Source organism: Vulpes vulpes, chromosome 3 (assembly GCF_048418805.1).
Source record: "Vulpes vulpes isolate BD-2025 chromosome 3, VulVul3, whole genome shotgun sequence".
In the NCBI taxonomy this organism is placed as follows: Eukaryota; Metazoa; Chordata; class Mammalia; order Carnivora; family Canidae; genus Vulpes; species Vulpes vulpes.
The window spans coordinates 14,027,452-14,055,435 of NC_132782.1; the positions used below are offsets into that span (position 1 = coordinate 14,027,452).

Genomic DNA, 27,984 nt, shown 5'->3' on the forward strand with positions numbered 1-27,984 from the left:
TCAGCATAATGCTTTTAAAATATACCTATACTGTTATATCTCTGAGTAATATCTTAGTCCATTCAGGCTGCTATAACAACAGAAATTTATTTTTCATAGTTCTGGAGACTGGGAAGTTCAAGATTAAGTCATTGGCATACTTGGGGCCTGGCGAAAGTTTGCTTCCTAATTCCTGTACTCTTGTCTTATTGTATCCTCATGTGGTAAAAGGAGAGAGGAAGCTCTCTGAAGTCTTACTCATAAAGGCACTAATCCCATTCATGAAGGCTCTACCTTCATGATCTAATTGCCTCCCAAAGGCCCTACTTCCAAATACCAACACCTTGGGAGACAGGTTTTAACATACAATTTTGAGAGGACACACACATTCAGTCTATAACATGTAGTTTCTACCATTTTCTTACCGACTAATATTCCATCATATGCCTATACCACAGTAGCTTTAGCCATTCTTGTTGATGAACATCTGAGCTGTCTCTGGTTTTTGGCTCTTGAGAATAATGCTGTATGAACATTCTTCTATAATTGAATTTTTTTATGGACATAGGCTTCATTTCTCTTAGGTAAATACCAGGTGTGAAATTATTAGACTAATTTTATAAGAAATTGCCAGAACTTTTTCCAAAGCATCCAACCAACAAGTATAACAATTATGGTTACTCCATATCTTTGCCATTCGGTGTGTCAGTCTTTTTAAATTTAGTCATTGTGGTGATATATTACCAGTCCACCTCTTAACTATTTGATTTTGGGAATAATTAATATAGCTATCGAATTCAAAAGATACTAAAGATTACATGAGAAAAGGTAAGTCTCTGTTCTAGTCTTTACCTTACCTATGCAGTTTCTTGTATATTCTTGCAGAGATAGTCTTTGCATATCACTGTGCATTTGAACATGACTTCTTGTTAAAGATATTTTCACACAAAATGGCATTTTGGTTTTTTTTAAAGTTAACAATATTTCCTCTCAGTAAATATAATATTTAACTAGTTCTCTTTTTTTCTGTACATTTACATTGTTCTTAGTCTATTGTTATCATAAAAAATGCTACAGTGATTTTCTGTGTGTTTGTATGTATGAAATTTTACATGTGCAAGGATATATATATATTTTAAAGATTTTATTTTTAAGTCATTTCTACACCCAACGTGGGGCTCAAATTCACAACCCTGAGATCAAGATTCATGCGCTCTTCTGACAAAGCCAGTGAGGCATGCCTGTACAAATATATTTTTAAAGTAAACTCTTATAGGTGAAATTGGTGATGGTGATGGTTAGTTTTATGTATCACCTGGATGAGCTATAGTACTGAGCCAAACACTAATCTAGGTGTTGCTGTGCAGATATTTTGTAAACGAGTTAACTTTAAGTAATTTTAAGAAACTATTACCTTCAATAATATGATGGGCCTCAAAGGGAAATACTGAGGTTTTCTGAAAAAGGAAGAATTCTAGCTCAAGACTGCAGGTTTAACTCCTGCTGAGTTTCTAGCCTGCTAGCATGTCCTACATATTTTGATTTGCTAGTCCCCACAATCATTGCACTAATTCCTCAAAATAAATCTCTTTACATATGTTCTCCTGGCTGTTTCCCTGGAGAACACTGATACAGTGAGTCAAGGAGGGTATTTGTAAGTTTTGTGGATATTGTCAAGTAGTCCTCTAAAGGGTTTATAACAATTTATATACCCACATACAACATTTAAGAATGCCTCTTGACCTTACCTCTTCATCAACATAGTGTGATTTCAAACTTTCTATCTGGTAGGTGTAAGAAAATATCTCATTTTAATTTGTATTTGTATTTCTCTCCATTAAATGTTAATGTTTCAATCCTTCCAGAATATGCTATTTGTTTGACAAGAAGTATGAACACAATTTTCCCATATAATCAATAATCCTGGTGCCATGAATTCAATAAACTATACCTTCTCTCACTATAAATTGCCACTGTTGTCATGTATTAAAAACATATTTATAAATATTTGGGATACCTATTCATATACATATCTCTGAGTCAAAAGCATATGAATAGTGTCAAGGGTATGAACTTTATTTATTGTCTAAGTCCTTCATTCTTTACTAGCTTAAAATGTTCTTTTTATCACACATTTATTATGTATATGTCTGATTTTCTATTTTTTTTAAAGATTTTATTTATTTATTCACGAGACACACACAGAGAGAGGCAGAGACATAGGCAAAGGGAGAAGCAGGCTCCATGCAGGGAGCCCAATGCACCCTGAGATCAAGACCTGAGCCAAAAGCAGATGCTCAACCACTGAGCCACCCAGGTGCCCCTGATTTTCTATTTTTCATTTGGCTCTGCTGTTTTGCCTTCCTAGTCTGGCATGGCTACTGTAATACTGTATTTTCTCTTCTTTGTGCATAAAAGGAAAACCAAGGTTCTATTTTTTTTTTTCAGAATTTTCATAGCTATCTTTGCTCAGAGATTAGGATAATTCTGTTTTATTTTTCTTAAAAATTGCTTTGAGATTTTACCTTAATATCATTAATTAACTAAATTAGACTGTGGAAACATCTGGCATATTTATAATGCTAGGTTTTTACATAATTCTTTCAAGCAAGTTATTTCTCTAAAAAGGCAATCATATTTATAAATAATGATAAATTTGTACCACCCCTTCCTGTATTTATCAGTCTATTTTTATTTTGGGATTAATTTTATTGGATAAATCTGAAAAAAATAGTAAATAATAGTAAGAACCGGTTGCACTGAAAGTGTCTAATTTTTCCACATCAAGAATAACACCAGGGCAGCCCCGGTGGCGCAGCGGTTTAGCGCCGCCTGCAGCTCAGGGTGTGATCCTGGAGACCCGGGATCGAGTCCCATGTCAGGCTGTCTGTATGATGCCTGCGTCTCTGCCTCTCTCTCTCTCTCTCTCTCTCTATCTCTATGAATAAATAAATTAAAAATCTTTTTTTAAAAGGTGTTTAAAAACATTTTTTAAAAAAGCGTAACACCAGTAAATAGATATATCTATTGATAGATACATACATATACAGAAATACTACTATATATATATATATATATACACACTAAATGCTACTATATATAATACTATATATACTATATATGTGGGAGAATTTATTCTTATTTTTATAAATATATAAATATTCTATTTTTATTTTACTAAATTTACTAAATAAATAAATAAATCTGTTTCCAGTTCCACCTAATATTTTATGCAAGGATAGTGACAAGATCAGGGAAGAAGTTGGATTAAAAAACAATTGGTTTAGTCACATTATTCAAGTCCATCTACTAACACGATGCTTCTTTTAGTGCTTAAAAGTCTCCGGGGGTGCTTAATATAACATCAATTCCTGTGTCCCACCCCCTCTCCAGAAATTCTGATTCATTAGGTCTGGAGTGAGGCCCAAGATTTGCATTTTTGCCAATCTTTCAGATTGCTGCTGCCCCTATTGGTCTATGGACCACACTTCAAATACACTACATTAATTAAAAGTCAAGTAACTACCCAAAATAATCTACAGATTGAATGCAGTCCCTTTCAAAATACCAACAGCATTTTCCACAGAACTAGGACAAGCAACCTTAAAATTTGAATGGTATCACAAAAGATCCTGACTAGCCAAAGCAATCTTGAAAAAGAAAAGCAAAATTAGAGGCATCAGAAATCCAGACTTCAAGTTACATTATAAAGTAATAGTAATCAAAACAGTATGGCACGGAACAAAAATAGGCATGTTGATTAATGGAACAGAACAGAAAACCCAGAAACAAACCCACAAGTATATGGTCGATTAATCCTTGACAAAACAGGAAAGAATATCAGATGGGAAAAAGATGGTCTCTTCAACAAATGGTGCTGGGAAAACTGGTCAGCTACATGCAAAAGAATGAAACTAGACCCCTTCATTACACCATACACAAACTCAAAATAGACTAAAGACTTAAATGTGAGATCTGAAACCATAACAATCCTTAAAGAGAGTACAGGTAGTAACGTCTCTGATATGGGCTGTAGCAACTTCTTTCTGGATATGTCTCCTGAGGTAAGGGAAATAAAAGCAAAATTAACTATTGGAACTACATCAAAATAAAAAGCTTCTGCACAGTGAAGGCAACAACAAAACTAAAAGGCAAGCTACTGAATGGGAGAAGATACTTGCAAATGACATATCCAATAAACGGTTAGTGTTCAAAATAATAAAGAACTTATACATCTCAACATCCAAAATCAAATAACCCAATTAAAAAATGGACAGTAGACATAAACAGACATTTCTCCAAAGAAGACATCTAAATGGCTACTAGACATAAGAAAAGATTCTCATCATCATTTATCATCAGGGAAATGCAAACCAAAACAATGGGATATCACTGCACACCTGTCAGAATGGCTAAAATCAAAAACACAAAAGACAACAGGTGTTGGCGAGGATGTGAAGAAAAAGGAACCCTCTTGCACTGCTGGTGGGAATGCCAAGTGGTGTAGCCACTGTGGGAAACAATATGAAAACTCCTCAAAAAGTTAAAAGAGAACTACCCCATGATCCAGCAATCACAACACTTGGTATCTACCCAAAGAATACAAAGACACAAATTCATACGGATACATATATCCCTGTGTGTACAACAGCATTATTTAAAACAGCCAAGATATGGAAGCAACTCAAGAGTGCACTGACAGATGAACAGGTAAAGAAGACATATATACACAATGGAGTATTAGCCAAAAAAAGGAGTGAAGTCTTGCCATTTGCCATGACATGAATGGAGCTAGAGAATATAATGCTAAGCAAAATAAGTTAGTCAGAGAAAAACAACTACCATATGATTTCACTCATATGTGGAATTTAAGAAATAAAACAAGCAAGCAAAAGGGGAAAGAAAGAGAGAGAGAGAAACCAAGAAACAGACTCTTAGCTACAAAGAACAAACTGTTGCTTACCCGGGGGAGGTGGGAGTGTGTTAACTAGGTCATGGGATTTAGGAGGGCACTTGTAATGAGCACCGGGTGATGTTTGGAAGTGTTGACTCACTATACTGTACACCTGAAACTAATATAACATTGTACGTCAGCTAACTGGAATTAAAATTAAATAAAAATAAGTCAGGTAACTAGTCCAGGATGTTCTTGATCAAGCTGACCCAGAATGTTCCCTCATCTGGAATGTTCTTCATCTCACCTCACCAGCTTCCACATTTCACTATTTTTCATTTTAAAATGTAACATGGGAGAAAGTCCCTTAATCTACTGTAGTAAGTGGGGGGATGGGATGACTGGGTGACAGGCACTGAGTGGGGCACTTGACGGGATGAGCACTGGGCGTTATACTATATGTTGGCAAATCGAGCTCCGATTTAAAAATATACCAAAAAAATCTGTAGTAGAATGTTCTTGGTAGTTTCAAAGGCAGTATTCATCAGTAACCCTAGGTGCCCCTCAATAGGCCTTCTCCTCTTCCACAATAATAAAATATCTGGCTGAGTCCATGGCAGTCAGGAGCAAAGAAGACATTTCTAAGTCTCCCTTTCTTCTAAATTTAGTCATGTAGGCAATGAGACAGAAGGAAATACAGTATGGCAGCTTCCGGTAACCTTCCTTAAGAGACAACTCCTAAACATTCTTTGTCTCTCTTTCATCCTTTCCTTCATTTGGTGGCTTAGCACAAGTTACTACCACCTAGAATCATAAAGTTAAGGCCACATCCAGAGGAGTAAGTAGAAGGAGCTCAGGTCTTTGTCACAAAAGCATGTCTTGCCCGGGACCACCTGTCCAGACTCTGTAAGAAAGAAGTATTCATTTCAGTCTTGTATAAGTGACTGTTAGTTTGGGTTTTCATTTGGATCTAACCTTAATTGTTTGGGCAGTTAGAATGGTGTCTAAATAGTTCACTCTCAGCTGTACCCTTTGCTCCAATTTCATGGAGTGCCAGCTGTGGTTGCAGGATAATAAACAAGTAGTTGCTTCTTCCTTGTCCTGCCAGTGTCTTTGTACATCTAATTGACCAAGACGTGTTCTCATAAATCCACTCATTTACTATATTCTGTTTCCATTGCCATGTAATACATAATACATCTGAGCATACATAATTACATAATTATATGCTTATAAACCCTGTAAGCAAATACATTTATATACTCATCATTAGCCTAGAACATTTTTCTTCTGACCATTTTCCAATCTAAATTTCTTCTCTTCCCATAAAAGGTCTGCTTCTGTTTCTCTCCTCTTCCCTTGGATCAATATTCCCCCACCATAAAACTAACGAGCAATAGTTTCTACATTTGTAGGGACATTCCTCTATATTTCAAGTTCAATACCATCATGTCCTCCCTAAATTTTTTCACCATTTGTGATTGTCAAACTGCACACTGACCAACAATGAATATTCAAAGGAAATGTATACTCAGTAGGGTGTAAATCTTTAATGTGTGAGTATGTGCATATAAATTTTTTAAAATATAGACTAAGTTTTATCTGATGAGAATTTTATCTGGTAAGAAGCTTTGTGAAGAAAATAATCTGTAGACATAAGTACTGAACTTCTAGGTTGAAATTATTCTTTTTACATTTATTTATATTCTGGTGGCCACAAAAATATAATAAGCAAGGAAATGAGCCGGAAGGAGCAACAAGCTTACGTCTATATGTGCTCTGTTCCCATTAGCATTATTATCAGGGACTGATGATAATGTTTCATGTTTGATGACAGGAACAATTGGATTTTTGTGATATTCAGCTGTTTATCTTTAAAGTTTTAGTTAATGTCTCCGAAGAATGCACTGTTTATCCATGAGGCTTGTGTAACACAGAAAGCTTGTTAACCTTCTTCATTAAACAAAATATGCTTGTTATCTAAGTAATGAAATGCATCAATCATATGCTGGAGCCAACTCATACTTGCTGTGGGAGTCGATTGTGTACACCTTCCCAACTTTGCCTTCAGTGTCTTCACACTGGTTGCTAACAATGGTAAGCTAACAATGGTTGAAATCAGCCATGGTTGGGAGTATTTACACCACAGAAATGGGCAAATACTACAAATGAGAGCCTTAAGTGGCATCTGGCAGAACTGACTCAAAGAAATTTCTGTGTATCTTTGTAATTATACTGGCTTTTTCAATTTCTCTATTTCATTGATTATTTGTTGTCTAATTGATCTATAAAAACAGCTGGAGGTATTTAAAATATTCTCACTAGGGTTTTAGTTGTATTTGCCAATCATTTATATATTGTTAAAGTATGTCATTTGGCATACAGACATTATTAAATACTGTATTTTTGTTGTGGATTTTACTTGTAATCAATATAAAATGATTCTTTGCTCCATTTAATTATTTTTTTTTTATTTTAAAAGTAAACTCTACCCCTAACATGGGGCTGGCATCCATGACCTCTAGATCAAGAGTTACATGCTCTATTGACTGAGCTAGCCAGGTGCCCCATTCATTTAATTATTTTTGTTTTGAGTTCTCTTTTCACATGAATTATGCCACTTTTTCTTTCTTTGTTTTATCTCTTGCCCATAACTTTATTTTTTATTTCTTTTTGTTATTTTAATTGGGCCTCTCATTATTAGCTTATACTTGGAGATGGTTTTCTGATCCTATCCAAGGATATTTTTCATTTTATAATAGAATTCAAGCTATTTGCATATACTTTGAAAATGGATATATTTGGTTCTCCTTAACTTTTAATTTACATTATACTTCCTGTTATTTTTTTCAAAATCATTTGCTATTTTGGGTTAGTATCCTTGCTTTTCTTTTTTCCTCATTTGGTGATATGAAATGTTCATTTTCTTAATGGTTATGGTGATAGACAAAATAATACCCCCACCCTCCCAAAATCCCCTGGAAGCTGTAAATGTTACCCTGTAAAGAAAAGGGATATTTGCAGGTATAATGTTAAGGATTTTGAGATGGAGAGATTATCCTGTATTATATGAGTTAGCTCTAAATACAATCAGAAGAGTCCTTACAAGAGAAAGATTTCACAGAAGGAGACAGAGAGAGAGAGAGAGCACACAAAGACAATGTAGCCACTGAGGCAGAAATTGGGATGATGCGGCCACAACTCAAGGCATGCTGGCTTTTACCAGAAGCTTTGAAGAGAAACAGATTCTCCCCTAGAGCCTCTGGAGGGTGTGCAGCCCTGCCAATACCATGATTTCTGCCTAGTGAAAATGGCCCCCAAAACTGTGAGTGACTAAACTCACAGTTGTTTTAAACCATCACATTTGTAATAATTTGTTACAACAGTCTAGGAAACTTGTAAGAGTTACCTTTAAATTTTAGGGAAATAGGGGTGCCTGGGTGGCTCAGTTGATTGGGCATCTGCCTTGGGCTCAGGTCATGATCACAGGGTTCTGGGATTGAGTCCCTGCATCTGGCTCCCTGAGGAACAGGGAGCTTGCTTCTTCTTCTCTCTCTACCATTCCTCCTGCCTGTGCTCTCTGGCTCTTCCATCTCTATGTCAAATAAATAAATAAAATCCTTAATTTTTTTTTTTTAGGAAAATAGGGGCACTTGGGTGGTACAGTCATTTAAGCATCTGACTGTTTTCGCTCAGGTCCTAAGATCAAGCCCTGCATCAGGCTCCTTGCTCAGTGTCAGGTCTGCTTGAGATTCTCTCTTCCTCTGCCCCTCCTGCTTATGCTCTCTCTCTCCAAAATAAATAAATCTTTATCTTAATTAATTAATTAATTTTAGGAAAATAAATTTGAACATATATTTTACTACCAATATCAACATATATCCATAAAGTTTGATGATTTAGATATTTTATTCTTTCCTCCCATTTCCATTGCCTTTTTGGTGGGATTACTCAGGCCTTTAAGCTCCAAGTTTTATTTTTTATGTGTTTTTTTTTTCAATTTTTTAAAAGTAAGCTCTATGCCCAACGTGGGCTTGAATTCACAACCCTGAGATCAAGAATTTCATGTTCCACCAACTGAGCCAGCCAGGCACTTCATGTGTATTATTATTAAATAATTATGTTTAAAATGTATATTAAATTTTATAACCATACTTTCTTGTCAATTATTTGGATCACAACTGCAGGTTTTATTAATTGCTACTAATTATTTGAACTGTACTTGCCATATTTTATTTTCTTCATACTTTTGGCCAATCTTTGATTGCCTGGAATAGTTTTAAGAAGTATATGTAATAAACTAGAAAAATATTTCCAGCTAATACTACAAAGTGTGCTTATCTCCCCAATATTTAAAAGTCTCTAACAGTTAAGAAGCAAAACAGAGCCCAAGTAACAAATGGGCATAGGATAAGAACAGACAGTTCACAGAAAAGGAAATACATATGAAAAGATGCTTTTCTTTTTTTATACTAAGAAAAATGCAAATTAAAACTAAACTGAGGGGGATCCCTGGGTGGCTCAGAGGTTTGGCGTCTGCCTTTGGCCCAGGGCGCGATCCTGGAGTCCTGGGATGGAGTCCCGCGTTGGGCTCCCAGCATGGAGACTGCTTCTCCCTCTGCCTGTGTCTCTGTCTCTGTCTCTCTCTCTCTCTGTGTCTCTCATGAATAAATAAATAAAATCTTAAAATAAAATAAAATAAAACTAAACCGAGATGTAGTTTATTACCTGTCAGATTTGCAAAATTGCAAATATTTTACAATTCTTGGTTGAAAATCATATCCCTTTGAAATAATCAAGACTCTCGATAGTCTTCTTCCATTTAATATTGTACAAGTATCTGATATAAGTCTTACTTTTGTTCTTTAATTGATAATCTTCCTCTAACCTGACTTGGTGTACTTTTAGGGCTTTTTCTCTTTAATTTTTTAAGTAATCTCTATGGCCAATGTGGAACTGAACTCACAACCCGAGATCTGAAGGTGAGCATAGGCCAAAGAAGCCTGTGCATATTTCTGCATTTCCTCTTGCATCTCGGCCTTCAGCCTTACCCCCCACTGGCCCAAAGAGAATGAGAAATGAGTAGAGCAGAGCTGCCCTATTGGTTGACCCACAGACTTAAGAGCAAACCCAGCCAAAATTAATGGAATCATTAAACTAACCTAGCATAGATAAGCCAATGCCCAACCAGCCTGCAGACACACAAGTGAAAGTAAATAATTGTCATTTGTAGCCACTAAATTTTGAGATTTATTGTGCAGCAGGAGCTGACCAGTATGGCCCCCCACATTCTTGGCAGCCAAATACCTATGCAGCTGGTTCACTCATTAATCTGGCTTGGATTTAGCCTTCATATGGCAAGCGTGGCAGTGTCAGAAAACGAGCAGGGATCAGATCATGGCTTACCGACGATGAGGGTAATAGTGAGGCAACAAATTGGGATCAGACCCCAGGTATTCTCACACAGCTACAGGTGACATGAAATGCAAGCATCCCACCATATTTTCCCCTCTATCACTCTGTGTTCCCACAAAATGCTGGACGCCTAAGCTGAATGGGCGTTCAGTACCGGAGTATTACTTGTGTTGGATCTGAGACTTTGGAACAGGAACCTACACAGTTTGATGAACCAGAATTGGTTCCAATGCCCCAGTGCTATGAATTGTTTATAGAGTTTCTGGAAGCTTGGTAAACATGTAGTATGTGTCTTTACCTAAAGGTCTAAAGGGTGTGTGAAGTCTTACCTACTATGATGGGGATTGGCTAGAAGAGCAAAGCGGAACAGCTCAGCTAGTGACCTGAGAACCTAAAATAACCTGGAATGCAGCTGTGGATGATAGAAAACTTTCAACTCAGAGGCAGTGACTGGGAAACTCAGTCTCCCACACAAGTGAAGGAAATTCACTATTTTGTAGTTAAGAATTCTTTCCTTGCAAACGGCTAGATTGGCCTGTGAGCAGAGTTCTGTGTGAAGCAGCTTTATTCACGTGGAGAGGCAGAGAACTTGCAATGGTCATGGGTTATGAACATGATAATATTTAGCTCCGAGTTGTGAAAATTAAACAAAATGGTGTGTGTAGATTATTTAGTGCAAATCCTACCTCGTAATAAGTGCACAACAAACAGTAACCATTATTATCAGCAGTATGAGTAGACCCCCACTTCAGTTAGAATGATCGAATAGAGAATATCATCAACTATAGAAAATGCTGTAACATTTTTCAAAAGCAAGAACCAATCTGAATCATCACATTAAGCTTTTCCTGAGAAAGGAGAATATTTGAAAAATTGTATTCTTGCCACAAGTTTCATAGAGGCAGTACATTGAGGAAACTGTAACAGGTCATGAAAAAGAAAATAATTGAGAAAAAAAAGAAAAGAACTGAGAGAGGAAAGTGCTCTTGGAAATGCAAATCACAATTGCTGAATTATAAACAATAAGAGGAGATAAAAAGCAAACTGAAGGTGTTAGAGTAATGATTCAGGGAATTAGGAAACATGTTCAAGAAAAGTTCCTGGAATTTAAAAGGGAAAAGATAAATTCAAAGTCTTGAAAGAACAGGTTAAATATAGAATTCAAAGATTTAACATCTGCTTAATAGGAATTCTAGAAAGAAAAGAGCAGATAGAAGAAAAACAACAAAGAAAAATAAGGGAAAATGTTTGTAACCTGGTGGGGAAAAGCATGTAAGTCTAGAAATAGAATTCAGCAAGTATCATTCACAAATTAATTAAGGGCCACAGGTGCTTAGATGAATCATAAAGAAACTTAAATGTAAAAATTAAAGGGAGGGGTGGCTGGCTGGCTCAGTCAGTGGATTGTGCAACTCTTGATCTCGGGTTGTGAGTTCAGTTCCACATTGGCCATAGAGATTACTTAAAAAATTAAAGAGAAAAAGCCCTAAAAGTACACCAAGTCAGGTTAGAGGAAGATGATCAATTAAAGAACGAAAGCAAGACTTATATCAGATACTTGTACAATATTAAATGGAAGAAGACTATCGAGATAGTCTTGAATTTTCTCGAAGTCCATAAGTAGCATTTTTGTCTGGGTATGTAATCCACATGGTGTTTCAGCCAAAGTCTAACCTGGAAACAGAGACCACCTGAATATTTAGACAGAGAGTCTCTAGTGCCGACCATTGGTGATCCACAGAAATAAAAAAAAAAAGCTGGGAAGCCAAAATGGGGATCTTAGAGCAACCTGGAGATTAGCAACAGAAGGGAGTCTCTACCCTGTGCAGGCTGGAAGGACAGAGGGAAGAGGCAGTGTTACAAGGCAGGGTGCAAGGTCACCTAAGGGAAATCGGGATCCTGCTGGGCCTGCCGGCCTGGAATCCCCCCTACCCTACGAGCAGGTGCTGGAAGAAAGCAGCACAAGGCGGGGGGTGAAGGGGAGAGAGAGCCTGGCCTCTCCTTCTTTCAATCCTCTGAGCCCCTCCAGCACACCAATCCACAGAGCCCAGCTATTAGCCGCAGCCACAGGAGTCTGGGAAATTGAGTTCACAGCCAGCCTCCCTCTGCGCCAGAGAGCAAGGGCAGGAAAGGGAAGGATCTGTGGACAATGGGCCCAGGGCCGACAGGCCTCCTCTCCCCACTTCATGCACTCTAAAAATCCCAATGTGTCTGCGAATCCCCAGGAGACTTGTATGGCTTTGAACTCCCCTCCCACTGGATTTGTTAGGTTGAGGGATCATCTCAGCCTACTAAATGTGCCATTCTTCTTGACCCAGATAAAAATTCTCTTAATTTCCATTAAACAAAACAAAATGAAAAAGAAAACATGCAAGGCATTTGTGAGTGTATCCGATTCCATGAAGACTTACAAGAACAAAGAAATTTGCCTTAGACTAATACAATTGTAAAGTGAATATTAGAAAATCTTGTGTTAAAAAAGATCCCACTGTTATTTCTGCAGATATTGGGCTCCTATCTCCTTCTGATCCAACCTTTATCTCTCTATTCTTTTTTTTTCTTTTTTTTTTTAAAGATTTTATTTATTTATTAATGAGAGACAGAGAAAGAGAGGCAGAGACACAGGCAGAGGGAGGAGAAGCAGGCTCCATGCAGGGAGCCTAATGTGGGACTTGGTCCCAGGAACCCGAGATCATGCCCTGAGTCAAAGGCAGATGCTCAACTGCTGAGCCACCTGGGCGTCCCTCTTTCTTTCTTTCTTTTTTTTTTTAAAGATTTTGTTTCTTTATTCATGAGAGACACATAGAGAAAGGTGGAAACACAGGCAGAGGGAGAAGCAGGCTCCTCGCAGGCAGCCAGATGCGGGACTTGCTCCCAGGACCCCGGGATCACGCCGTGGGCCAAAGGCAGACGCTCAACCACTGAGTCACTCAGGTGCCCCTATTCTCTTTCTGTTCATCTTTATTTTGTCCCACTCCTTACAGGATTAAAAAGATAAAATAAAAATCTACCACCCTGCCTCTGCTAGTTCTCACCTGTAGGAGGGGGAGTATAGGTGTAGGTGTGTGTTTCAGCTCTCTGCAATTTCTCCCCCCGCACCCCCCACCCCGCTGTCCCCAAGGTAGGTGCTGGGTCCACCTTAGTACATCCAAAGCCTGGGGTTGAGTTTTGAAAATGCTATTGGAAGGCTATCATAAGGGTAGAATAGTTAGAGGCATCCTCTACCTCATTTCCCCTGGAGAGCCATATTCTGGAGAGCAGTTCATCATTTATCTCTGATTTTTTGTTTTCAGTGAAGCATTCTTACTAAAGTTGCACGACAATAAACCAAAATGAGGTTGGTAGGCCCCCACCATGTACATCTGGCTTCTATATGTGAGACACATGGACAGCAAGCCGACTTCTCACTTCATCATGTGGTGAAAGATGACCAATGACAGCCTTCCAGTTTCTTCCCTGAGCAATGTAACAACCATCCCCTTTTTTTTTTTTTTGAAATTTTATTTATTTATTTGACAGAAAGCACAACAGGGGGAGCGGCAAGCAGAAGCAGACTCCCCACTAAGCAGGGAGCCCAATGCAAGGCTCACCCCAGGACTCTGGATCATGACCTGAGCTGAAGGCAGACGCTTAACTAATGGAAACACCCAGGTATCCCCATAACCATCCTCTTTAAGCAACATGTTGGGCTTTTGTTAAAATGAGGCTTACCTTGACACAGGTATCTAGAACAGGCTAACTGCTCCTTGTCTCTAGTAGGGGTAGGAGAAATACCCAAACTGCAGCCTCCGTTGGTTGGTCACCTGGTGTTCCAGCCAATTGTGCTCGGTCTGCCACTTGACAGGTGCTTAAAGCCAGCAAAGGGCCACTTGAAGGGGACAGGAGGAAATGTGAGAAATTAAATGTGGGAAACTGGGACTGAGCATTCTACTGTAGAGCGTAACAGAGAATCTGAACAGCTTTTCTGCTAGTATTAATTTACAGCTAATTTGTTTTATGGTTTCATACCCTTTATATTTTTCAATAAAACCTTTCAACAGCAAAGATATTTATTTATTTATTTATTTATTTATTTATTTATTTATTTATGATTTTATTTATGTATTCATGAGAGACACAGAGCATGAGAGAGAGAGCCAGAGACACAGGCAGAGGGAGAAGCAGGCTCCATGCCGGAGCCCGACACAGGACTTGATCCCGGGACTCCAGGATCTCGCCCTGGGCCGAAGGCTGCGCTTAACCGCTGAGCCACCCAAGGATCCCAGCAAAGACATTTAAAAATTGAATATGCATCTTTTAAATAATTTTATTAACACTCTCCTCTTTTTTTTTCCAATTATGTTCTAAAATAATTCTCAATTAAAGAAAAAAGCCTGGTCTCATTATGTTTTGAGCTTATTATTTAGCTAGGAGCAGCAAGGGTGTTAATGAACCAAAAAGCCTCCTCCCTTGTGTTTGCTTGGCAAACCTAGAGCCATACAGTATTAAGCAACTCCTGAAGCCAGAGAATTTCTGCCAGAAATTTCTATAAGAAGTTGTAGAAGTCCTCTATTATTTGCTTTTCAATCCCAAGGTTATAATACCAAATTCATGGAACTTTCTTCAACTACACTACCTAAGTCTGGGTGAATTCCTCTTTGCTCAAGTATCACCAAATTTGCCAATGTCCCCAGCCTGCTGAGAAGTGACTTTGCTTAGCACAGCGAGGCTGGGATCCTGACATCTGACAGCCATAGGAAAAGACCAGCCAGTCTTCCTGAACCGGACTTAATTCTTGATTCCAAAATACATCCCTTGTTCCTTCATGGGAACCAGTTACACCTGACTGCCTAAGAACTAGTCTCAAGTATGACATCCCACCTATAGCCTTAGTGCCACAAATTATTTGTCTAATTTTATCTGATAAAAGGAAGAGAGATTCTTATTGAACTTATGCAGATAACTGTATTGTAGAAATGTAATATAAGATAGAAAATAAGAATACTCAGAGTATTTGATTCTTTTGAATATGCTTTCTGATTCAGCTAAACTGAAGGTTAGAGATAAACCAAAAAGAAGAGAATATATATATATACAGAAAATAAATATATATAAATAATATATAAATGTGTATTTATATATGTAAATACATATATACAGAATATACATAAAAGAATATATATACAGAAAATAGAAAAATAATACCAATATTAAAAAAAAACACAAGACATTAAATGCCCTCATCAGTTCATTTGGTTCTATGTAATTAATTCTTGTATCACTGGATTTTGGATCACCAGTCTGTTTTCATAAAGTCACCTGCTTCTGAACAAAAAAAAAGTCTTGGAAATCTCAGTGCAGTCCTCAGGTACAGTCTGAAAGCCGTCTAAGTATTGTCAGCTCAGGAGCCAGTACCCAGAGGTTAGGTTTATCTTTGGATGCTTTGGTCCTTCTCATGGGGCTCTGAGGCTACACTGTTGAAGACTCCATTTCCACTTTATAACTTAGAACCTCTGGGCAAGTATGAGAGGGAAGGACAAATACCTTGGGATTTTTCTTGTGTGTGTGTTTTTAAGATTTTATTTATTTATTCATGAGAGACACACAGAGAGAGGCAGAGACACAGGCAGGGGGAGAAACAGGCTCCCCGGAAGGAGGCCAATGTGGGACTCGATCCCAGGACCCCAGGATCATGACCTGAGCGAAGGCAGACGCTCAACTACTGAGCCACCCAGGTGCTCCCTATCTTTAAATTAAATGCTATTTCTAATAAACAAATGGCTACAGTACTCATGAAAAAAGCTAAAAAACAAAACAAAACAAAACATGTACTGGAAATTTAAAAACCAAATAGTGAAGTAGCTTAAGACATTGAAGTTTCCCACCCTAAGAGATTCAGAGGATGTGCAGCGACACACACGTACCATGGAAACACGGATAAGGTGGTTTATGAAACAGTGTTGCCAACACTTCATGTCAGGCTTTCCTACCGGAATGTCTTTTGTGTCAGAATATCTTATCTATGAAGAATAAATATTCACTCTAGAGGGCATCTATGATGAAATATTTCTCTCTCTATTATTTGCTTTTTTCCCCCTATTATTGGCTTGGTGAGATAATGTGACTTTGTGAAGAAGACCTCCTAGCAGGATATTACTTTGGTATATAAGGAAGTGTTTACAAAATTTTGAGTGTGTTGTCTGTGAAAAATAACAATGTTCGAATCCAGTTTATAGAGTTCAGGAAGACATACCCTTTGTGTAAAACAAAACAGATTTCTATACACTAACTTCTCAGTCTCAGGTACTTGAAAGCTAATTTATTATGAGTGATGGATGGAGTTCCCTTTCCCTTTCTGTGTGTCTTCTTCATTGCAGTGACCAGAGAAGATCATAAATGGTGAGAGTACTTGTAAAATGAGGGGGTAGCACAAAAAGAACAATTTCTCAGGCTGGCTCTGGATCAACTCCAGCCAAGAATGAGGAAGATTCTTAGGATTTCTGCCACGGTCCTGGGCCAGCCAGTTTTTGCCAGAACTTTTCTAAAAATGCTGGTAAGATCCAAATTTTTGACACTGAGTACAGAATAAACTTATAAAGAAATAAGTTAAACTAATAAACTAATTTAAATGAGAAAAATTGCTAAGGAAGCATTCCTATTAGAGACCTAATGTTAAATCAGAATTGGAGAAAATCATGTTGAAAGGCAAAAAAAAATTTTTAAAAATTAAGAAATTTTGGTTATGACCATCTAAATAGATTTAATCTAAACATAAAATGTGATAGGTCATAATTTTCTTAACTTTTTAAAAAATATTTTATTTTTAAGCGATTTCTACGCCCAGTACAGGGTTCGCCATGACTCCTGAGTCACATGTTCTACCAACTAAGCCAGCCAGGCATCCCTTAACTTTCAATCAGTAAAATTTACTACTGTTTTGGAGATGAGAATTATAGTATTTGTACATTGGTTTCTCTCTCTCTCTCTCTCTCTCTCTCTCTCTCTTTTTTTACAGAGAGAGAGAGACTGAGCAGTGGAGAGAGGCAGAGGGAAAGAGAGAATCTTAAGGAGGCTTACCCCTAACTCGGGGCTTCATCTCACGACCTTGAAATAAGGACTTAAGGCAAAATCATGAGTCAGGTTCAAATCAGCTGAGCACCCAAGTGCCCCTATATTGGTCTCTTTTTAATCAAGATTTTAGTGCATGTTACTATTAGTCATTTCAATGTTACAATTATTTATAGCATCTCTTCTGCATGTAAGGTAGTTTGTGGTATAGAACTGGTTTGATCCACAGTGTTACACTTAACCAAAACATAAGTGAATCCTGTGTGTTCTGTTGTTTTCGATTTTCTGATTAACAAAAGATACAAGTACTATCTTTTGGTTTTTCCTTCTATGTGTTCCTGTGTTTAGTTAACTTGTTATGCTTTCATTGAAGGACATCAGAGGGTTTCACTTGTGCGTTTCTGAAAGTATTGCATTTCACATTAAGAAGCCAAGTTCAACAAATAAAAATTAGGTTTCAGTGGATTTGACGTAATATTGGAGTTGAAAAACAAACAAACTGATAGTCTGTGAGAAATGAGTAACTAAAGTTCAAAAAAATTAGGAAAAATATGTTTTATGTTAAGAGAGTTTGGAGATTATTCTAATTATTGGTTCATTTTGACCCCCAGAATCTTACAGATCTTCAAGGACATAAACATCTTTTTTACAGATATAATTTTAGGTTTTTGTTGCTTCTTCAGTTATTCATAAATAAGTTTCAGGTATCTTTTGCCTAAAATGAGGATTCTAAAAATCTGTGTCACAGTGATAAGGCCTGACATTGCTTGATTTTTTTTCCAATAAAATGATAATATCAGCTTGTTTACTTATTACTTGTCTCTTTTTCATAAAAAGGAAAAGAAGATACAGAAAACTCACTATCTGCTGTTTGAGCATTTTGATTACTTGAATTTTTGATGCATATAAGTTTCATTTAATTGTGTGTTATACTAAGAAATTCTATTGCATTTATCCTCCTATTTCCTTTCAACTTACTTTTCTTATTGACTGTCCCTTAGGGCCTCAAACATCCTAAAAACAAAGAAAGAACATTCAATATGAGTTCATTGTTATAATATGTTGCTGGACCATTTGTCCTTAATCATTATTAAGAAATATATTTTCTCTTTAAAAAAAAAAGTAATTAGGGGAGGCTGGTTGACTTGGTTGAAGAGCATTCAAGTCTTGATCTCAGGGTCATGAGTTTGAGCCCCATGATGGGTGTAGGGACTACAAAAAACAAAAAACAAAAAACAAAGAAAAGAAAGAAAAATATATATCACTTATTCTAGAGTGGCTTCCCCTTTGTTCTTTTTTTCTTTTTCTTTTTCTTCTTTTTTTGGCGTAACAAATTACTCCAAAATTTTGTGGCTAAAAACAAAAACTGTTTAATATCATGATTTGGTGAGTCACGAATTGGGCAGGGTTTGGCTGGGTGATTCTTCTGTAGCACATGGTGTCAGTGGAGGTCACACAGTGATCTGGAGGACCCAAGACAGCTTCACTTCTGTAACTAATGTCTTGGTGGGGACAGCTGCAGGGCTGGGCGCACTTGGGACTATGGACTGGTACCTACCATTAGCCTTGTCAACATGATGGTCTCAGTGCAGTTGGCCTTCCTTCATGACCGCTCTGAGAGCTAGTGTTCCAGTGATCAAGGCAGAAGAAGCTCCAGGGCTCCTCTGCCCTGGCTTTGAAAGTTATACAGCCTCACACCCCCACCTCCTACTGGTTGAAGTACTTACAAGCTCACTCCAATTCAAGTAGAGGGAACACACACTCTATAACCTCACATCGCTCTATGCGAAGAACGTTCAAGAATTCGCAGTCAGGTTTCGAAACTACCGAACCTTACTTTCAGAGGCTTTCCTCTATCCCCTCCTTGAACAGCTACAATATTTTTGCTCTTTTCTTATTCCAGAAATGGTTCAGTTCTGTGAAATCCTTTGGCTTTAAATTCGCTTATGGTAGACTTTACAATTCTATGATCTATGTTTTTCCTCTGGTATTTCTTGCCTGAGATAAGGGTGCTGATATCTGTGTTTACTAAGTGTAAAGCTGATATTACTCAGAGCACTCTTTAGTGGAAAGTTACTCATTTAGTGACAGACTTTACATTTCCATGATAAAATACAGGTTTTCTTTAAAAGCCCAAAATGTAGTATCCTTTACATTTCCATGAAAATATAAAAGTAGAATATTCTTAAAGTCTGGGTTTTTAAATTTTATTACAAATATAAATATATTTTTCTACTTGAAAAGCTTTCTTCCAACATTCCTCTACAAGTAATCAAGTCAGCATTGATTGACAGGTGAGACATCCTAATATTGCCTTCCCCTTTTCTAAGTGAGCTGTTCTACTTACATTTTTGACAGCTGAAAACGACTGCTTGCCAACATTGTCAATGACATGTTGAGTAAGAAACCATTCTATGTAGTTCTCCAGTCTCCCAGTTTTCTTATTCTTTTCCTTTTCATAGTTATTGTTCTTATTCAGTTGGAACAACAGCAAATGTCTAGGAATTGTCTCTCATCCCTCTATTTTTTTAAAGATTTTATTTATTTATTCATGAGAGACACAAAGAGAGAGGCAGAGACATAGGCAGAGGGAGAAGCAGACTCCCTGCAAGGAGCCCAATGCGGGACTCAATCCAGTACCCGGGGATCCCAAAGGCAGAAGCTCAACCGCTCAGCCACCCAGGTGTCCCTCTCTTCCCTCTAATAAGTTCGTTTATGCTTTGCTTAGTTTTGTAAATTCAATTTTTATAAAATGATGCAAGAGATGCTACTACTTTGCTTCCTGGTCCTCACAGTGATGACACTGTCTTACATAATCAGCTCTGCCACTGGTAACCCTAATCCACAGGGCCCAAGCCCCACCGTCCTGACTTTATTTGGAAGAAGGGCCATAGGATGTCGGTTATCACATCTTGGCTAAATACGACCAAATGGCCCGCTGGGATACTATGCATTGTCTCAAGTACTGAATTACTGTATTGTGGTCTAATGGATGCTGGACTAGAATCTAGGATGCTTGGCTTGTCAACCTGCAGTGGACATTTGGATCCTGAGAGATTACCTGGGGGAAACCATTACTCCTTTCTGCCAGTCCATGGGGTCCCATGAGGCTGGAGTCACCCCCTCTAGGATCCAGATAGGCAGGTGCCCTGGCTGAGCAAAGCAGCACATCTCATGTTCTTGGCCACAGTTCAGGGATAAGCATGTTTTCCAGGTAAATACAAGAAGAATTAGACTTCTGTAGCAATTACAAAAAAAAAAAGAGAAGGAAGTATTTCTGCTGAGTTTGTGTAACAGAACATAGTACTGGAGCTTCTGATGGCCATATTTGCCACCATTTAAAGAAAATATGCTGTGAATAACGTCAGTTAGAAGAAGGTAGAGCCAAGGAATAGACTGATTCCTGATTAAATTATTTGAACACTGCCCGAATTCATAACTATCCCCTTAACTTTTCAGTTATAAAACCCTTGTGCTTTGATTCCATTTACAAGCAGTTCTAAAACAGGCACATCTCATTCATAGTGATAGGAATCAGATCAGTGGCTGCCAGGGCAGTGAGAAGTCATTGACCAGGAAGGTGTACAATGCAACCTTGTCAAAAATCATTTGACACATATGTGTGGATTGAATTATGTCTATTCTTACACCAATACCACACTTTGATTACTGCAGCTTTTTATAAATCTTAAAATCAGGTACTGAAAGTTCTCTGTCAGTTCTTAAAACAAATATTGACTAGTATACGTACTTTTAATTTCCATATAGATATTAGCATCAGCTTGTTAATTGAAGAGAATTGACATCTTAATAACACCAGTCCCTCCAATCCATAAACACAGGTTTCTATTTTCTTTAGTCTTCCTTAATTTCTCTTGTCAGTAACTTAGAGCTTTTAGTACAGAGACACTGCATATTCCTATTAAGTGTATCCCAAGTATTTCAAGTTTTTGATCCTAAGTATTTCAAGTTTTTGGTCCTATTGTAAATGATATTTTTTAATTTCATTTTTAAATTTTTAGTTGCTAGTATATAGAAATATAGTTGATTTGCACACATTGATCTTTGTCTTGCAACAATGCTAAATTCATTTATTAGCTCTAGCAGTTTACTGGCATATTATTTAGGGGTTTTGTATATACGATCATGTTGTCTGTGATAAAGGCAGCCTTACTTCTTCCTTTTAACTGTATGTCCTTTATTTTTCTCTTGCCTTCAGTACAATGTTGACTAGGAATGAGTGGACTGATGTCTTAGTCTTGTTCCTAATCCTCGGGGGGGAATATTTTGTATTTCACCAATAAACATAGCAACTATAGAGTTTTCATAGATACCTTTAGTCAAGGTAAAGGTAAATAAAACTTCTTGAGGAAGAAGTTTTATTCTGGTTTGCCATAAGTTTGAAAGTTTTGTTGTTGTCTTATCATAGTTTCATACTTAATTTTATCAAGTACTTTTCTTCATAAGTTAATATAAACATATAATTTTTCTCCTTTAGTCTTAATATGGTGGCCTAAAGTGACTGCATTTTCATGACCTCTAAATACTAAAATATATATTTCCTTAAAACCAGGGCATTCTCTTATATAACTATAGAGTACACTTACCCGAATTAAAAAAAAAAAAACTATTGATACCATGATATCCAATTTACAGATCTTCTTAAAATTCTCTCATTGTTCCACTATTGTCATTTTGGGGGGTTCAGGATTTGATATATAATCATATTTTGCATGAATTGTATCTCTTCAGTTTCCTTTACTTTCTAACCATCCTGTAGTCTTTTTCATTGTCTGACATTTTTGGAGAGTATTGATGAGCAATTTTTTACAGTGTCCCTCAGTTTGGGTTCTGATGTTTCTTCATGATTGGATCAGGTCATACATTTTGGGAAGAATGTGAAGGAGGGGATATTATGCCTTAGTCAGCACTGCAGCAGGAACATGGTGCTACTTTGTCCTATTACTGGTGATGGAAGGATTGCTCCGTTCCTGCCCTATAAAGTTGCTATTTTCTCCCAGGTAATTAATCTGCATCTCAGAGGGGAGATACTCAGAGACTTCACAAATAACCGGTTTTTCAACATTCTTTTGTCCACTAATTTCATCATCCATTGATGATTCTTGGCTGAAACAATTACTACTGTCAAGGTTGGTTACCAAATAGTGATTTTCTTTCTTTCTTTTTCTTTCTTTCTTTCTTTCTTTCTTTCTTTCTTTCTTTCTTTCTTTCTTTCTATTTATTTATTTATATTATTTTTTTAAGATTTCATTTATTTATTCATGAAAGACACAAAGAGGGAGAGAGAGGCAGAGACACAGGCAGAGGGAGAAGCAGGCCCCATGCAGGGAGCCGGACGTGGGACTCAATCCTGGGTCTCCAGGATCACGCCCTGGGCTGAAGGCAGGTGCCAAACCCCTGAACCACCCAGGGATCCCCCTTTCTTTCTTTTTAAAAAAGATTTTATTTACTTATATTTGTATTTGAAAGAAAGGGGGAGAGAGCTTGAGCAGTGAGTGTCTGAGTGAGGGAGAGGGGAGGGAAGCAGAGGGAGAGAAACAAGCAGACTCCACGCTGGGCACAGAACTTGACCCAGGGCTGATCCCATGACCCTGAGATCACGACCCCAGCAGAAATCAAGAGTCAGATGCTCAGCAGACTGAGCCACCCAGGTGCCCCGACAGTGATTTTCTATTTCTATTATGCCTTCTATATTGAACAGCGCATCTTGGATTCTGCAACACAAAAAGCTATCCTTTGTCACTCATTTATTTGTTTATATACATAGAATGCTATATATATATAATATATAGATATATTTCAACGTATGTAATATGTACATGTATATTAGTCATGTAGATCAGTATAAATTAATATATTTATTTTATTTTATGGATTTTGGTCCATTATTGTCATCATTTATTTTGTTCAAATTGGTCAAGACAAAAGGAGAAACCTCTTTAAGACAGGTGTTCTGGGGTGCCTGGATGGCTCAATTGGTTAGGAGTCTGTAAGGGCCTGAGGGTGGTTTCTTTCTTTCTTTTTTTTTTTTTAAGATGTATTTATTTATTCATGAGAGACACAGAGAGAGAGGTAGAGACACAGGCAGAGGGAGAAGCAGGCTCCATGCAGGGAGCCCAGCCCGATGCAGGACTTGATCCCCGATCCCAGGATCACGCCCTGGGCCAAAGGCAGATGCTTAACTGACTGAGCCACCCAAGCTCCCAATCCTATAAATTTATTGAAATGTGTTCTATGTCCTAGCATATAACTTATGTTGATAAATGTTCCATACACATTTCAAAAGAATGTATATTTGTTAGGTAGAGTGTTCTATAAATATCAATGGGATCAAATTGTTTGATAGTGTGGTAAAGTCATTTCTACTTTTAATGATTTTCTGTCTACTTCCTTATATATTACTAAGAGAGGAAAGCTGACATTGCCAATTGTAATTCAAATTTGTCTATTTCTCATTTCAGTTCTGTCACTGAGCTGTATGGATTATGGAGCTCTGTTATAAGGTACATACATATTTAGGATTGTTTGTCTTTTAGAGAAATTGATCTTTTATTCTTCATGTAAAATATATTTTTGGCAATATTTCTTGTACTACAATCACTTTGTCCAATATTAATAAAGCTACTTCATCTTGCTTAAGATTAGAGTTTACATAATATGTTTTTTCATTATTTTTTAAAAACAGCTTTATTGAGCTATAATTTACACACTGTGAAATTAACTCCTTTAAAGTGTACAAGTTGTTTTTAAATATTGTGCAACTAGCATCACCATTTAGGTTTAGAATATTTTTGCAACCCCAAAAAGAAACCCTGTACCCATTAGCAATCACTATTCTTTCCACCTGGCTCTTGGCAACCACTAATTTACTTTCTGTCTTTATAGATTTGTCTATTCTGGAAAATTCCTATAAATAGAATCATACAAAATGTGGCCTAGCTTGACTGGTTCTATCATTTAGCAGGTTTTCAAAGTTCATTCATGTTGTAACATGTATTGGTACTTTATTCCTTTTTAGAGTTGGGTGATACTAGGTCTGTAATAAATTTTAAGTTATATTTTATGGATGGTATGAGGATAAAATTACAAGTTTCAGCTTTCGCTGATTTCCATTATGTAAATATTTCCACCAGTGTTGGTTTGAAACTACCAACATGTTATCACTAGATGGAAAATTGGGAAAGGTATACATCATTCACACTCATGAAGTGGCTTCAATCAGCTCCAGCACACCACTGGTTTAATAATACCATGTTTCTTGTTTTGTCTCTCTCCCATTTTAATTTGTTTCTTTCCCCCCCCTAATTCTATGCCTTGTTATAGGTTATCTTAGAATTCTATTCAGTCTTCTCTGTTAGATTGTTATCTCTACCTCCACATTCTATTTTTTTCCACTGATTACTCTAAGGCTTACACTATCCATATTTAACTTATCATAGCCTATCATTACCTACTATTATATTATTTCATGCATATTATAGGAACCCAATTTGCAAAAGTATATTTCTCATTTCCCCTCCCCATCCTTTTTCTTCTTATTAATTTCTTTTAGAAATTTTATTTCTAAAAATGTGATTAATCACAGAAGTTGTTATTGTTTGGGTTCAGAAAATCAATCATTTTTTACACAATTTAGAAATAGTAAAATGTGTCTTATATTGCCCCATATATTAATTATTTATGACATTTTTTATTATTTTGTGTTTGAATTTTTACTTAGTATTATTTTTCTTTAGCCTGAAAACATTTTTTTTAAAAAGATTTTATTTATTTATTCATGAGAGATGCTGACAGAGAGGCAGAGACATAGGCAGAGGGAGAAGCAGGCACCCCACAGGAAGCACAATGTGGTACTCGACCCCAGTACCCCAGGGTCATGACCTGAGGCAGACACTCAACCACTCAGCCACCCAGGCATTCCTGGATTGAAGAACTTCTTTGATCATTATTTTTTGTAGATAAGTTTGTTGACCAAAACTTATTCCAGATTTGTTTGTCTGAGGACATCTTTACTTTACTTTTATTTGAGAGATCTTTTGACTAGATATAAATTTCTAGTTTGACAGACTTAATTTTCTTTTGGCATTTTAAAAATGGTTTTCTATTATCTTCTGGCTTGCATTCTTTCTTATGAAAAGTCAGTTATATTTCTAACTTCATACCCCTGTACGTAACATGTCTTTATTTCTTTAGCTATTTTTAAGAATTTTTCTTCATAATAGTTTTTTTAAACAATTTTATCATGATGTGCCACGTCTTGGTTTCCCATCTTGGAATATGTTGAGCTCTTTAGATTACTGGGTTAATATTTTTAATTAAATCTTAAAAATTTCAGTTATGTTTAAAAGATTTTTTTCTCTTGGAAGTAATAGATATGTTTACGGCAAAGATTATGGGGATGGTTTCATGGATGTAAATTATCTCCAAACTCATTTGTTGTATGCATTAAATGTTTTTTTTTTTTTTTAATTTTTAAAGTATAAAAAACATTTTTTGACTCTTCTCTTTTCTGAGTAATTATGCATATGTTAAAGTACTAGATATTGTTGCTTGGGCAATTTATGCTTTGTTGTTGATTTTTAAAAAACAGCTTGTGTTCTAATGTACATATCATAAAATTCATTTAAGTATATAATTCAATCATATGATTTTGTAGATTTACAAAGATATATACCATTACCATGATTTAATTTTAGAACATTTCCAACATCCAAAAAAGAACTCTGTGCCTATTTACAGTTACTCCCTGTTCCTACCCTTAGCACCAAGCAACCATTAATCTACTCTCTATCTATATGATTTGTCTTTTTTTGACATTTAAAATAAATGGAATCATACAATATGTGTTCTTTTGTGTCTGGCTTCTTTCACTGAGCCTAACATATCTGAAATTTGTTTACTTTTTATCCCTTTTTTATCTCTACCTCAATTTTGATAGTTTCCATTGCTTGGTCTGTAAGTTCACTTATTCTTTTCCTGTGCAGTGTCTAATATATTAAGTCCAGTGAATTTTTCATTTCAAAACTTAATTTTCAGCTCTTGAAGTTTTACTTGGGTATTTTTTATAGTGTTCATTTCTTTCTTCATTGTGAACATGTCTTCCTTAAATTCTTAATTATATTCATTATAGATGATTCACAGTTCTTATCTGTTAATTTAATTGTCTCTGTCATTTCTAGGCCTGCTCCTATTGACTGATTTTCTCCTAGTTATAGGTCACATTGTCCTGTTTCCTTGCAGTTCCAGTAAATTTTTATTGTATGCCTTCTATTGTGAATGTTGCCTTATTGAGTGTATGGATTTTGTTACCTTTCTCTGAAGAGGTTTGGGTTTTATACTTGTGAGCAGTTAATCTATTGAAGTTCTCCTGGATCTTTTTGAGGCTTGTTTTAAAGCTTTGATAGGGCATTTGTAGCGTAACCTATATTATAGTGGTAATTTAGCTCTAATCTATAGAAGAACCTTCCTAGAGCTCTTACTAAATGTTCAGTTGTTCAAGAATGTTTCTACTATGGTTCAAGTACAAAGCTTCAATGTCTTCTAGTTCTGTGGAAGCTGTAGGGGCTTTTCAGTTTATAGTTCCCTGGTAGTTGTCTTTGCCTGCCCTCATTGAGTGTCCCCCTATGCATATATAGATTATTATTTATTCGAAGAGTTAAGGGACTCTGATGAAGATTTCTGGATTTCTTATTCTGTGTAATTTCCATTCTTTCACTTTGTGTGCCACAAATTCTAACTGCCTCAGCCTCCCTTATCTCTGATCTGTCTTCCTAGCCAGTGAGACCATTGTAAGAAATCTCCAAGGTATTTATTCAGGTCAATGAAAAACAAAACATTAAGACCCAAGTGGTAATTATGAGTTCAGTCAAGATTTGTCAGTGTACAACTCTTCCATTTTTATCTTTACCTTCAGTCTCCAAAAATAAGCCATTAATTTGCAAATTATTTTTCTTCTAAAAAGAAATTATTTGCAGAGGGGTTCATATTTGATTTAAGATAATTATTTAGAAAATATCGAAGTATATAAAATATGTCTTAAAATATTCTCTAAGGGAAAATTGTTAAGTAGTTACATAGGTTCAGAATAGTCTTTGCAGCTTCCCTCTCAATCCAATAATAATGTTAATATGAATAATAGCTAATACTTATATAGATTTATAATGTGCCAGGTAATCTAAATGCTTTACATACATTAATGTGTTTAAGAAACCTACAAGTTGGGGATCCCTGGGTGGCTCAACAGTTTGGTGCCTGCCTTTGGCCCAGGGCGCGATCCTGGAGTCCCGGCATTGAGTCCTGCGTCGGGCTCCCGGCATGGAGCCTGCTTCTTCCTCCTACTGTGTGTCTCTGCCTCTCTCTCTCTGTGTCTATTATAAATAAATAAATCTTTATTAAAAAAAAAAAAGAAACCTACAAGTTAAGTGTTATAATTACTCACCCTACAGATGAAGAAACAGAGCTACAGAGAGATTAAATAATTTTTCCATGGTCACATAACTAGAATGATTCAAATGTATTCTGAATAAATTTTGGAGAAGGTGCCTCTGTCCTGGCCAAAAAGCAGACTTCACTGGATGATGTAATCATTTAAATTTACAATCCCTTTTGACTGGGCTCAAAGCCCAAAC

The 27,984-nt window shown here is 36.6% G+C and overlaps 1 protein-coding gene across 7 annotated transcripts in view; it reads right to left on the reverse strand.

Moving 5' to 3' along the window:
• The window catches only part of STK39 (serine/threonine kinase 39), a 437,393-nt gene that overhangs the window by 306,422 nt on the left and 102,987 nt on the right, over positions 1-27,984 (reverse strand). For 5 of the 7 annotated variants that reach the window (XM_072751854.1, XM_072751855.1, XM_072751850.1 and 2 more), the window contains one exon: positions 14,000-14,156. The exons of the other annotated variants lie outside the window; for them this stretch is intronic. The gene's annotated coding sequence lies outside the window, so the exon portion shown is untranslated. The remainder of the gene's footprint in view (positions 1-13,999; positions 14,157-27,984) is intronic. 7 annotated transcript variants of the gene reach the window in all.